Source organism: Palaemon carinicauda, chromosome 45 (genome assembly GCF_036898095.1).
Source record: "Palaemon carinicauda isolate YSFRI2023 chromosome 45, ASM3689809v2, whole genome shotgun sequence".
Classification (NCBI taxonomy): Eukaryota; Metazoa; Arthropoda; class Malacostraca; order Decapoda; family Palaemonidae; genus Palaemon; species Palaemon carinicauda.
In genome coordinates, this window is record NC_090769.1 from 22,345,914 (window position 1) to 22,359,703 (window position 13,790).

General features: G+C 40.5%; 1 protein-coding gene across 2 annotated transcripts in view; it reads left to right on the forward strand.

Moving 5' to 3' along the window:
• Positions 1 to 5,710: 5,710 nt before the first annotated feature.
• The window catches only part of LOC137634681 (ubiquitin carboxyl-terminal hydrolase 36-like), a 61,019-nt gene continuing 52,939 nt past the window's right edge, over positions 5,711 to 13,790 (forward strand). Inside the window, exon 1 of one of the 2 annotated variants that reach the window (XM_068367161.1) lies at positions 5,711 to 5,843. The gene's annotated coding sequence lies outside the window, so the exon portion shown is untranslated. The remainder of the gene's footprint in view (positions 5,844 to 13,790) is intronic. The other variant, XM_068367160.1, reaches the window with a different exon arrangement.

Below are 13,790 nucleotides of genomic sequence, written 5' to 3' on the forward strand. Positions count from 1 at the left end.
ATATATATATATATATATATACATATATATATATATATATATATATATATATATAGACAGATAGATAGATAGATAGCTAGATATACACACATTATATATATATATATATATATATATATAGAGAGAGAGAGAGAGAGAGAGAGAGAGAGAGAGAGAGAGAGAGAGAGAGAGAGAGAGAGAGAGAGAGAGAGAGAGAGAGAGAGAGAGAGAGAGAGAGAGAGAGATAAGTTTTCTGTCAAAAAAAATATGTAGTAAACTGTTGTAATCACCAGAGCTGAAAATCTAAAAGAGGTCGTTGCACCCAAGCATAGAATTATACTCCGCCCTGTCTAATAAGGTTTGAATAATTCATAAAAAGTGTTGATTCATCAAGTTATCACAACAGGGTGTTGAAAGCACATAAGAAATGTCCTGTATATATCAACACCAGCGAATGGTATTAGTAAGAGGCCGGCAACAGAAAATGTCCTAGACAATTCTATCCTGTTCGTAATACTAGGTAGGCAGTTAATTCTAATAGCCAGGCCTTCTCCATCATGAGGCTCAATACTACACAGAATTCTAGAAGTTTTATTCCAGCTGTTACCAAGATGTGGAATGATCTTCTTAATCGGGTAGTTGAATCAGTGGAACTTCAAAAGTTCAAAGTTGGAGCAAATGTTTTTGTGTTGACCAGGCTGACATGAGTCTTTTTATTGTTTATATATAACATATCTGTTTTTGACGTTGTTAATAGTTTATATAGGACATATCTCTTTTGACGTTGTTACTGTTTTTAGAATGATTTATTGTTAATTTATTCTCATCATTTATTTATTTCCTTATTTCCTTTCCTCACTGGGCTATTTTTTCCCTGTTGGAGCCCTTGGGCTTAGAGCTTCTTGCTTTTCATACTAGGGTTGTAGCTTGGCTAGTAATAATAATAATAATAATAATAATAATAATAATAATAATAATAATAATAATCTGAGGCAATATTTACCTTAAATGTTGAGTTCACGTTTACTCAATTTGCAACCAAAAGATAATACAATAAGCTTCCACCTGATATCATAAAAAATACTGAAAATATTAATTCTTTCTGTATAGAACATGAAGACTGGTGCCTATTTATTTACATAGAGATAGTCATGTCACGAATATGGTTATGATATATATATATATATATATATATATATATATATATATATATATATATATATATATATATATATATATATATATATTATTATTATTATTATTATTACTATCCAAGCTACAACCCTAGTTGGAAAAGCAAGATGCTATAAGCCCAGGGGCTCCAACAGGGAAAAATAGCTCAGTGAGGAAAGGAAATAAGGAAATAAATAAATGAAGAGAACAAATTAACAATAAATCATTCTAAAAACAGTAACAACGTCAAAACAGACATGTCATATATAAACTATTAACAGCATCATAAACAAATATGTCATAAATAAACTATAAAAAGACTCATGTCCGCCTGGTCAACAAAAAAGCATTTGCTCCAACTTTGAACTTTTGAAGTTCTACTGATTCAACCACCCGATTAGGAAGATCATTCCACAACTTGGTAACAGCTGGAATAAAACTTCTAGAGTACTGCGTAGTATTGAGTCTCGTGATGGAGAAGGCCTGGCTATTAGAATTAACTGCCTGCCTAGTATTACGAACAGGATAGAATTGTCCAGGGAGATCTGAATGTAAAGGATGGTCAGAGTTATGAAAAATCTTATGCAACATGCATAATGAACTAATTGAACGACGGTGCCAGAGATTAATATCTAGATCAGGAATAAGAAATTTAATAGACCGTAAGTTTCTGTCCAACAAATTAAGATGAGAATCAGCAGCTGAAGACCAAACAGGAGAACAATACTCAAAACAAGGTAGAATGAAAGAATTAAAACACTTCTTCAGAATAGATTGATCACCGAAAATCTTGAAAGACTTTCTCAATAAGCCTATTTTTTGTGCAATTGAAGAAGACAGAGACCTTATATGTTTCTCAAAAGTAAATTTACTGTCGAGAATCACACCTAAAATTTTGAAAGAGTCATACATATTTAAAGAAACATTATCAATACTGAGATCCGGATGTTGAGGAGCCACCGTCCTTGACCTACTTACAATCATACTTTGAGTTTTGTTAGGATTCAACTTCATACCCCATAATTTGCACCATGCACTAATTCTAGCTAAATCTCTATTAAGGGATTCACCAACCCTAGATCTACATTCAGGGGATGGAATTGATGCAAAGAGAGTAGCATCATCTGCATATGCAACAAGCTTGTTTTCTAGGCCAAACCACATGTCATGTGTATATAGTATGAAAAGTAATGGGCCAAGAACACTACCCTGTGGAACACCGGATATATATATATATATATATATATATATATATATATATATATATATATATATATATATATGTGTGTGTGTGTGTGTGTGTGTGTGTGTGTGTGTGTGTGTGTATGTGTGTTTTACAAAGTATTATAACATGTAACTAAAGGATATGTATTCACTTTTACAATTCGAAATTGGGTCTCCGCAAATTAAGTCTTGTATATATATATATATATATAATATATATATATATATATATATATTATATATATATATATATATATATATATATATACCCCCTTGACATTATATCTTTTTGAAATGATAAATATATCCCTTCTAATTTCTATTATTCCTTTATTTATGTCCTTATAAATCTTATCTATATATTTTTTATATTTAATATACTCAACTCAAACGAAAGTATGTTACGCATGGCTATGAAGAAGAAGAGAGAGAGAGAGAGAGAGAGAGAGAGAGAGAGAGAGAGAGAGAGAGAGAGAGAGAGAGAGAGAGAGAGAGAGAGAGAGAGAGCAATAGCTCGGCGCTAAATTATTAAAATAATGAAATTATTACAGACTGAGCTTTCCATTAATAATAAATCTTGATATATTCACATAATAGCATTGAGAAAGATCAAACAAGACGTTCCTTATAACGAGGTTTTCATAACATTCGAGTTTGCGAACAATAAAGTATTAGGAATTTCACAAATTAGAAAATACATGTCTTATCACATTGTCTTAAATATATATAAATTAATTTTTCAAAATACAAAATTACAGACTGAGTTTTCTTGGTATATTCTCATAATAGCATTGAAAAGTTCAAACAAGACGTTCCTTATAACGAGGTTTTCATAACATTCGAGTTTGCAAACAATAAAGTATTAAGAATTTTACAATTTAGGAAATACATGTCTTATCACATTATCTTAAATATATATAAATTAATTTTTCAAAATACAAAAATATCAGTGCTTTCTTTCAACAATAAATCTTAGTATATTCACATAATAGCAGTGATCAAACAAGACGTTCCTTATAACGAGGTTTTCATAACATTCGAATTTGCAAACAATAAAGTATTAGGAATTTAACAATTTAGAAACTATATATATCCTAAATGTATATAGATTATTTTTTTTCAAAATACAAAAATATCAGTCCGTTTAAATGACCACATTTCACGAAATTCCTCAAAGAATTCGAATCTGCTTAAATAGATTTGCATAGCCAAATTGCGATGCTCACTTGTTATATGTTTCTTCGCCGATAGCGGGAGGTTTCAGCATTTATTATTTTATGTTTGACACAATTATTGCTTGTAAGGCAACGTTTCATTCCCTTCTTTATGTATAACATTCTGGTAGTCTTTTAATTTTGATTAAAATATGCTGAATTGAAATATGCTTATGGATAGATAATATAAAATCAGAGTGTTTTTTGAACCGGCTTCCTTTAAGTCTTATGAGGTTTTGATAAATACAATTAAGAATAGATTATAGTATTTAAATATAAAAAAATATCTAATTTTCCTTTTTATAGAACTTTGGAGGGTAAATGAATATAGTTATACAAAAAATACTGTAAAATGGCTGGTAGGCAAATCCAGATATCAGGATATAACAATTAGAAGCTTTCTATAGAATGTCTGACTTTTATTTAATATTATACTACGTAAATTTAATAAAATAGAAGAGATAGATGATTTAAATATTAATTTAATAAAATGCCTACCATTGGGGATAATATAACATAACATGTCCCTGAAAACTATAAATGTCAGAACCTTCTATCTTCGCGGCTCCTCAACGCAAGAGTTGCCATTTCCACTCCTTTCGCGCTAGATTTGGCTCATTTCTGGAGAATTTAGCGTGTTTTTATTATCTATCATGGTTTCACTATTTTACGCAAACACGAAATATAGTGCTTTTCTCGCTGATAGTACATTGTATGATAAACTGGTTGCCTTCCAGAATATTTTTCCTAACTTAAATTATTGAAATAATCTCTATTTTATCATTATTATAGCTAAAAAAGTGATTTAGCGCTTCTCTGGCTTCACTATTTTACACAAACACGAAATATAGTGCTTTTTTCACTGATATTATATAATATAAAAGACTGGTTGACTTCCAGAGCCTTTTCACCAACTTGAAATATTGAAACAATCTCCTTTTTATCATTATTATAGCTAAAAATGATTTATAGTATGTAATATGATAAACTGGTTGCCTTCCAGAGTCTTTTTACCAACTTAAATTATTGAAACAATCTATGTTTTATCATCATTATAGCTAAAAAATATGTTTAGTATATATGATAAACTGATTGCCTCCCAGAGTCTTTTTACCACCTTGAATTATTGAAACAATATCTGTTTTATCATTATCATAGCTAAAAAGGATTTATAGTATATAATATGACAAAATGATTGCCTTCCAGAATCTTTTTACCAATTTAAATTATTGAAACAATCTCTGTTTTATCATTATCATAGCTAAAAAGGATTTATAGCATATAATATGATAAAATGATTGCCTTCCAGAATCCTTTTACCAACTTAAATCATTGAAACAATCTCTCTTTTATCATTATTATATCTAAAAAGGATTTATAGCATATAATATGATAAAATGATTGCCTTCCAGAATCCTTTTACCAACTTAAATTATTGAAACAATCTCTATTTTATCATTATTATATCTAAAAAGGATTTATAGTATATAATATGATAAAGTGATTGCCTTCCTGAATCTTTTTACCAACTTAGATTATTGAAACAATCTCTGTTTTATCATTATAATAGCTAAAAAGGATTTATAGTATATAATATGATAAAATGATTGCCTTCCAGAATCCTTTTACCAACTTAAATTATTGAAACAATCTCTGTATTATCATTATCACAGCTAAAAAAAGATTTATAGTAACTAATATGATAAAAAGATTGCCTTCCAGAATCCTTTTACCAACTTAAATTATTGAAACAATCTCTGTATTATCATACATAATTATTATTATTTTATAGTTTATTTATGACATATTTGTTTTTGATGCTGTTAATAGTTTATATATGACATGTCTGTTTTGACGTTGTTACTGTTTTTAGAATGATTTATTGTTAATTTGTTCTCTTCATTTATTTATTTCTTTATTTCCTTTCCTCACTGAGCTATTTTTCCCTGTTGGAGCCCCTGGGCTTGTAGCATCTTGCATTTCCAACTAGGGTTGTGGCTTGGATAGTAATAATAATAATAATAATAATAATAATAATAATAATAATAATAATATAAAAATTGATTTAGCGCCTTTTTTGGCGCATTTTGGAAGTTAAGCTAGCGCGTATTCAGAAATGGCAACGCTGCTCAACACTAAATGCACTGTGCTCGTGTTTACTATTCATCTGCGCTCTTGTGATTATGTATTTTGTTCACAGTGTTCTATTTCTCTCTCCATCGTAGTTTTTATGACGAGGGTATTTTCTTAATGGTAAGTACACGCTGGTGATGAATTTTACTTCATATTATACGTGAGAGAAGCGTAGATAATGCGTTTTTTACAGTATCGGGTCCATCGTGGACGTTAAAATGTAATCTGTTAGCTCCGCCGTAATTCTATCTCTCATTTACGATGTTATTTATTAATATTTATTAGAAATTTAATATAAAATCTGGTTGCTGATGTATAGAAGAATATATATTTGCAATAATTTGTGGTAGAACGTATGTTGCACGTATGGAATTTGCACGATGGTCTTTGGCGGGTTACCTTTCCTCACTGGGCTATTTTTCCCTATTGGAGCCCCTGGGCTTATAGCATCTTGCTTTTCCAATTAGGGTTGTAGCTTGGATAGTAATAATAATAATAATAAAGGCACTGTCGGCGCCTTAGGGCAATAGCTGCTATTTCTCCTTTTCGATTTTATACGAGAAAATATCGTTAATTTGCTATTTTTAGATATTTGTATGTAATTTTACCTTTTATTAACTTGTACCGTTTGGATATTCTTGACAAAAGGTAGAGGAGACATGTACTATCTTAATTGTATACCTTGGCCATATTTAAATTTCCCAAATGGCCACATTTAAATTCCCCGGAGCCTTTGTGTGCTAGCCGCTAGTTCCTCTCGCGTGTATTAAAGATTGACACCAACTAACGTAAACCTCACCCCCTAACCCTCTGCGACCCCTCTTTCACTGCCGTATTTCAATCGGCCGCTATCATACATACACCCCAATTTCTCTAATGGTCACATTTAAATTCCCCAAATGGTTTCATTTAAATTCCTCAGATGGCCACATTTGAATTACCCAAATAGCCACATCTAAATTTCCCAAATGGCCCAATTTAAATTCCCCAAATGGCCACATTTGAATTCTGCAAATGGCCACATTTAGATTACCCAAATGGCCATATTTAAATTTCCCAAATGGCCACATTTAAATTCCCCAAATGGCCTCGTTTAGATTCCCCAAATGGCCACATTTAAATTTCCCAAATGGCCACATTTAAATTTCCCTAATGGCCACATTTAAATTTCCCAAATGGCCACATTTAAATTTCCCAAATGGCCACATTTAAATTTCCCAAATAGCCACATTTAAATTCCCCAAATGGCCACATTTAAATTTCTCAAATGGCCACGTTTAGATTTCCCAAATGGCCACATTTGAATTCCCCAAATGGCCACATTTGAATTCCCCAAATAGCCGCATTTAAATTTCCCAAAATGGCCACATTTAAATTCCCCGGAGCCTTTGTGTGTTAGCAGCTAGTTCCTCTCGTGGCGTTAAAAATTGACACCGTTAGTAAACCTCACCCCCTAACCTAACCTACAAGCGGTGTCCTTACCTACTTACCTAATGGGGGCTGATGCCCCCTCTGCGACCCCCCTTACATTGCCGTATTTCAATCGGCCGTTATCATACATACAGGTGGCCGTTATCATACATACATCCCAATTTCTCAAATGGTCACTTTTAAATTCCTCAAATGGTCTCATTTAGATTTCCCAAATGGCCACATTTAAATTTCCCAAATGGACACATTTAAATTTCCCATGTGGCCACATTCAAATTCCCCAAATGGCCACGTCTAAATTTCCCAAATGGCCCAATTTAAATTTCCCAAATGGCCCAATTTAAATTTCCCAAATGGCCCAATTTAAATTTCCCAAATGGCCCAATTTAAATTCCCTAAATGGCCACATTTAAATTCCCCAAATGCCCACATTTAAATTCCCCAAATGGCCACATTTAAATTCCCCAAATGGCCACATTTAAATTCTGCAAATGGCCAAATTTAAATTTCCAAATGGCTACATTTAAATTCCCCAAATGGTCACATTTAAATTCTCCAAATTGCGATATTTAAATTTCCCAAATTGTCACATTCAAATTCCCCAAATGGCCACATTTAGATTAACCAAACGGCCACATTTAAATTCCCCAAATTGTCATATTTAAATTAACCAAACGGCCACATTTAAATTCCCCAAATGGTCACATTTAAATTCACCAAATTGCCACATTTAAATTCCCCAAACTTGACATTATATGCTCTCATATAAATCCCCGGGTAGTATTATTACGGGCAGGTTCCCTATTTCATTCGGTTTTCACTTGTAAATTATTTTATTTAGAATTAGAGGTATATAGCATATCTATTTGTCTGGATGTTATCTTACCTGATTTAGTCCTGAATTTATTTTACGCAAAAAAAATTGTGAAGGTTTACAAAATTTCAGGCTAGCAGTTTTTTTTTCTTAAAACATTTGCTGCAGCCGAATGGCAGATATAGAGTTAAATGCATTGCGAATTTAAATATAGGTACATAAGCAAGCGAGTGGTTGCGGGAAGTGTAACTTCCGCTTGGTAATTAAAGACGTACAGCACTAAGTCAGGTTAAGCACGAGTACCTTAGGCCTAGACATATCTAGATGATTTTTATATAACTAGGGGAACGGCAAACAGCTTTAGCATAGAAAACGTGATTGAAACCCATTTTCTATGCCTCTACAGCCACGTCTCAGTAATTATGCATTTGTAATAATAATAATGTTTATTGGACATCAAATATTTACATACAAAAGATTTACAAAAAAGACTCAGTCCAAGCCCATGTGGAGTAGAGCTCTTCGGGCAATAATAAAATTAAAATAATATCATCAATTAACCCTTTTACCTCCAAAGGATGTACTGGTATGTTTCACAAAACTCATCCCTTTACCCCCATGGACGTACTGGTACGTCCTTGCAAAAAACTATTTGTTCCGTAACCGAAATACAAACCACGCTATTTACAAAGGGTATTACTTTTAGCGTAGCTGAAATGGCGAGCCATTAGAATTTAACGAGGGTGTATTACCCCCGCGCTAGTTAGCGGGGGGGTAGGGGAGTGGTAGCTAGCTACCCCTCCTCCCCCTCACACACAGGTGAATACTCACTTTCACTTTTGGCTCGGACTGTGACAGACGTCTCTGTCTTGGTCCTCGCTTGGCAGCCATTGTCTGTTTTGTCTTTACTTAATCGCTTACTTTTCTTTTACTCAATATATATGTAAACATGTTTTCATGTTTGTATATATATTTGAGTATAGAAATAAGTAAGTTTCCTTTTCAGATGTGTGTGTGTAGTGTACGATTCTACGTGGAGGCCTCGGCAGTTAGGCCACCACGGCCTAATTTTATGGGTTGCGATCGAGTTTGACTTCGGTCTTTCTCTCTCTCTCTCTCTCTCTTGAGGTCGTTCACCCTTTTACTATGTTTTACTACGCCCTTGTAGCTTCCTTCCCGTGTGGGTGGGGTTGCTACGCCGTACATTTTGTCTCAATTAGTTTATGAATCTAATTGTAGTTGTTAATTTTTCAGCTTGTAGAACGATTCCTTTCGGGGTTTTCGTTTTTTTCTTTAGTGTTCATTCATTTTTAAATTACATAATTACATAGTTACATAATTATAATTGTTATAATTCTGTTTTGGTTACAGCTCTCCTTCCGCGAGTGTAAGTGGTTGTGAGGGCACGTGCCTATTGTGTAATTCTTGTTCCTTTTCCTCGGGATTCCTCTTCGGAGCCTTCCCGGGGGAATGAATGTGTACTAATATTATTTGTTTTTTTTTTTACAGTTACCGATCTAGTTCGTTTCTGTAATATAGCAACGGTGTGAGCTGTCTGGTTGAGTCCTGGGGATTCGGCTGTTGCTGCCTCCCCCTTGTATTGTCGTCAGGGGCGTGTCTCCTACTGGTAGTACTCCCGTGTCGACGGACAGCTCTCCAGTTCATTTTAGAACAGTCAGGAGGCTTGCCTCCTTGGGCGGATAACTTTCCTTCCGAGGGAAGTTTTTTCCTGTCCAGGCTTGAGCTTTTCCTCTTTTGGGGGGTTCTTCTCTTGCCTTTTTTTCGTGCGACTATGCTCTTGGTGCTGAGCGGTCGCACCTGCAGTTTCGCTCAAGGGGCTGGGCAACTGCAGGATCTCCTCTTCGGAGGATTGCCCCTTTTAGGTCACTGGCTGACCAGTCTCTTCCACGAAGTGTTTCTCTTTCGTTCGCGAGAGAGTACACTCATAGAGACTCCTCTTCGGAGGTTTCTTCTGTTGCTGTTGCTGTTGGCCTCCCTCGCCGTAAGGCCCTCCGTCCGCCTCGTCGTAAGGGCCTCTCATCTCCCTATAAGGGTGCTTGAGGCGCCTTTTTGAATCTCCGTTTGCAGCCTACAACTTCTTTTTCTCGATCTTCCGTCTTGGTGCAGATGGACAGCAGTCTAATCTCGTCTTCCGACGGGCAACGGTCTTCCCGACGGACAACGGTCTTCCCGACGGACAGCGGTCTTCCGACGGACATCAGTCTCCCGGCGGACAACGATCCCTTCGGGGCAAAGGGTTGCCCCCACGGGGGTTCTTCCCTTGCGTGTCAGGGTTTCCCTGCGCGCCCTTCTGTTCGTCAGCGCTCTCCTGTTCGTCAGCGCTTTCAAGATGATCTTCCCTGCAGTTCCTGTTACGTGCCCTGTGCGCCCACGTTCGCCCTCGCGATCTAGAACTTAGGTTCAGGTCGGGGTCAAGGACTCTTCTTCTTTGCGCGGGCTTCCACGCGTAGCCTTCTGCTCGTCAGCGATCATCAGCTCGTCAGCGATCATCAGCTCGTCAGCGATCATCAGCTCGCCAGCGATCGTCAGCTCGTCAGCGATCATCAGCTCGCCAGCGATCGTCAGCTCGTCAGCGATCATCAGCTCGCCAGCGATCTCCGGATCGCCCACGTGTGTTACAGCTGGCACGCCAACGTTCTCCAACACTTCTGAAGGAACATGGTTCGCCAGCTACTAGCTCAACTGCGGATGCTGATCGCCATCGCGCGACCCTCAACTGCAGATGCTGATCGCCATCGCGCGACCCTCAACTGCGGATGCTGATCGCCATCGCGCGACCCTCAACTGCGGATGCTGATCGCCATCGCGCGACCCTCAACTGCGGATGCTGATCGCCATCGCGCGACCCTCAACTGCGGATGCTGATCGCCATCGCGCGACCCTCAACTGCGGATGCTGATCGCCATCGCGCGACCCTCAACTGCGGATGCTGATCGCCATCGCGCGACCCTCAACTGCGGATGCTGATCGCCATCGCGCGACCCTCAACTGCGGATGCTGATCGCCATCGCACAACCCTGAACGATTGCCCGCTTCGCATGCTGCTCCTCATCGCACAACCCTGAACGATCGCCCTCTTGCGGATGCTGATCACCATCGCACCCTTTCACGCGATCATTCACCTGCGCATACTGCTCGCCATCGCACAACCCTGAACGATTGCCCGCTTCGCATGCTGCTCCTCATCGCACAACCCTGAACGATCGCCCTCTTGCGGATGCTGATCACCATCGCACCCTTTCACGCGATCATTCACCTGCGCATGCTGCTCGCCATCGCACAACCCTGAACGATTGCCCGCTTCGCATGCTGCTCCTCATCGCACAACCCTGAACGATCGCCCTCTTGCGGATGCTGATCACCATCGCACTCTATCACGCGATCATTCACCTACACATGCTGCTCGCCATCGCTTACCGCCAGCGATCTTCTTCACCTACGCGGCAGCACGATCCCTCGCCGTCACGCCCAATCGCCTGCGCGCCCGCGCGATCGCTCGCCTGCGCGCCCGCGCGATCGCTCGCCTGCGCGCCCGCGCGATCGCTCGCCTGCGCGCCCGCGCGATCGCTCGCCTGCGCGCCCGCGCGATCGCTCGCCTGCGCGCCCTCGCGACCGCTCGCCTGCGCGCCCTCACGACCGCTCGCCTGCGCGCCCGCGCGACCACTCGCCTGTGCGCCCGCGCGACCACTCGCCTGTGCGCCCGCGCGACCATTCGCCTTTGCGCGACCGTTCGCCCTCGCGCGACCATAGTTCGCGGCGAATTCCACAGCCGGTGGTAGCAGCAGGGACGCGTGCTCCTAGGCGGCACTCGGGATCACCTCCATCCAAGCACAGGTTGGTAGTGCAGGACGAAGACATGTCAGTACAGCATTCTTCCCACCTTCTTTTCAGGCAGGAACCGTCGTGTCCTCTCCAAAGGATCGCCCGATCCCTTTCACCTTAGCGAGGATTTCGGACTCTGTGTCCTTGGAGCAGCAGACATGGTTTGATCCGCTGGTACGGGCGTTAATGAGGTTTATGAAACCAGCACTCACCGGCCAGGGTAACAAACCAGCGGCTGTCTCTCCTACGCTGAAGAGAAAGAGAGGAGTGGACTTCGTGGTGACTTCCCCCAGGGCGAAGTTGGTTCCCAAGAGGTCGGTCTCGAGGGTCCCCTCTCCTGCACGAGTACTCTCTCCTTCTCCCGCCCTGGAAGGATTTTTGGCGGGGGGGCTTTCCGTTGAAGATTTCTCCATCGGACAAGGGGTGACTGCTTACCTCTTCCTCTGGGAGCTTACCAGGTTCTTTCCCTCCTCGGTTACGGCCCGAGGTTTGGTTCAAGGAAGCTACAGGAAGATCAAGGGTACTTTCCTCCTCTCGAGCTCAGGCACCTTGGCCTTTCGTCGTTAAGTATCTACTTGCGGACAAGCTCGATGTTGTACCATCTGGACGCACTGACTGAAGGCTTCCTTCGGGTGTCTCATCTGTGGAGGTCAACGACCTCAGACACCCTTCCATCCTTGAGAAGAGTTTTGTCTTTGCCCAAGGACAGAGACTTAAACATCTGCTGTGCGGAGTAAATCGACTTCCGGTTTCACTCCTCCAAGGCGCTTTCTTCCAGACTCTGCAGGGCTCCAGCTCCCTTTTCTTTCAACCACGTCGGCCTAAGTTATCGGCTACGACAACTGGGACAAGGTGTCCAATTGCAGTTTCCTCCTGTCAGGAACAGATGGCACGGGAGACTCCCCCGGGGGGGCATAGTCCTAAAAGGAGTTCACGAACTCTAGGATTGCAGGTTTCTTCGCTGGGAGGATGCTTAAGGTTACTCATCCGAATGACAGCTTCCCGATGCCCATTCCCGCACAATCTCTGTGAGTAGCCAAGGATATCGCGCCTGCCGTCTCTGTCAGCGAATTCAGTGTCTCTGAACCTCTATGCCATAGCATCAGCAGAGTTGCCCGGTTGGGCAGAATGATCCATACCTTAGGCGAAGGTCTTCCTTAGGATCATCGACGGCTTCACCCCCGGCCCCCTCAGTCGATCCTTTCTTGTAAGGAAGGATCTGAGAGGGGACGTCCATAGTCGACCTCTCAGCCCTGATCAAGTTTGTCGAACAAACTTCGGCCAGCGTAGACCAGCAGAATCGATCAAACTGGTAACGAGGCGACAGGACTCCTTTAACCCTGGATCGGAAGGACGGGTACTTTCAGTTTCCATTCCATCCATCTTCCAGGGTGCTCGTCGAATTCAGCCTAAACTGCAAGTATTCCTGCTTATGATGCAGTGTGGCTATCCCGCCGTGGCATAGCAGGTTTGTTTCCCCAGAGAACTCTCCCTGCCTTCCTCTTGGCCGCTCAGGTGCAGACTTCCGCCTCCTCTGCTGTTTGGAGGGCTGGTCAACTCCGGTAGGCTCGGGTTTCGACCTGATTCAGCGCCGGGAAAAGCTTCCGAATGCTGACCATGAGTGTGGGCTCATGGTATTTTGCTTGGAGCCTTCTCTTCCTCTGCCTCAACATCTGGAGTATCTGGCCATGATATTGAGTCAACCGCCTTACCACGTTGGAAACCCCGCTTCTCGTCCGTCCAGCGAGGTTAAGCAACGTCGGTACTTGGATGGGTGACCACCTGGGGACGCCAGATTCTGTTACCACATCCTCCGAGCCTTCCTTTCGGTTCACCGTGGCAAGACTGAGGAGAGTCGCAGTACCTGTTCTCAGTCAAGCAGAGTTTTCAGCCCTACCTTGGAACGTTTCCTAGTTCTTCTTTCCTCATTGACCCGTTTATAGTCCGAACGGTCGCCTCAGGATAAGTTCCATGTGGGG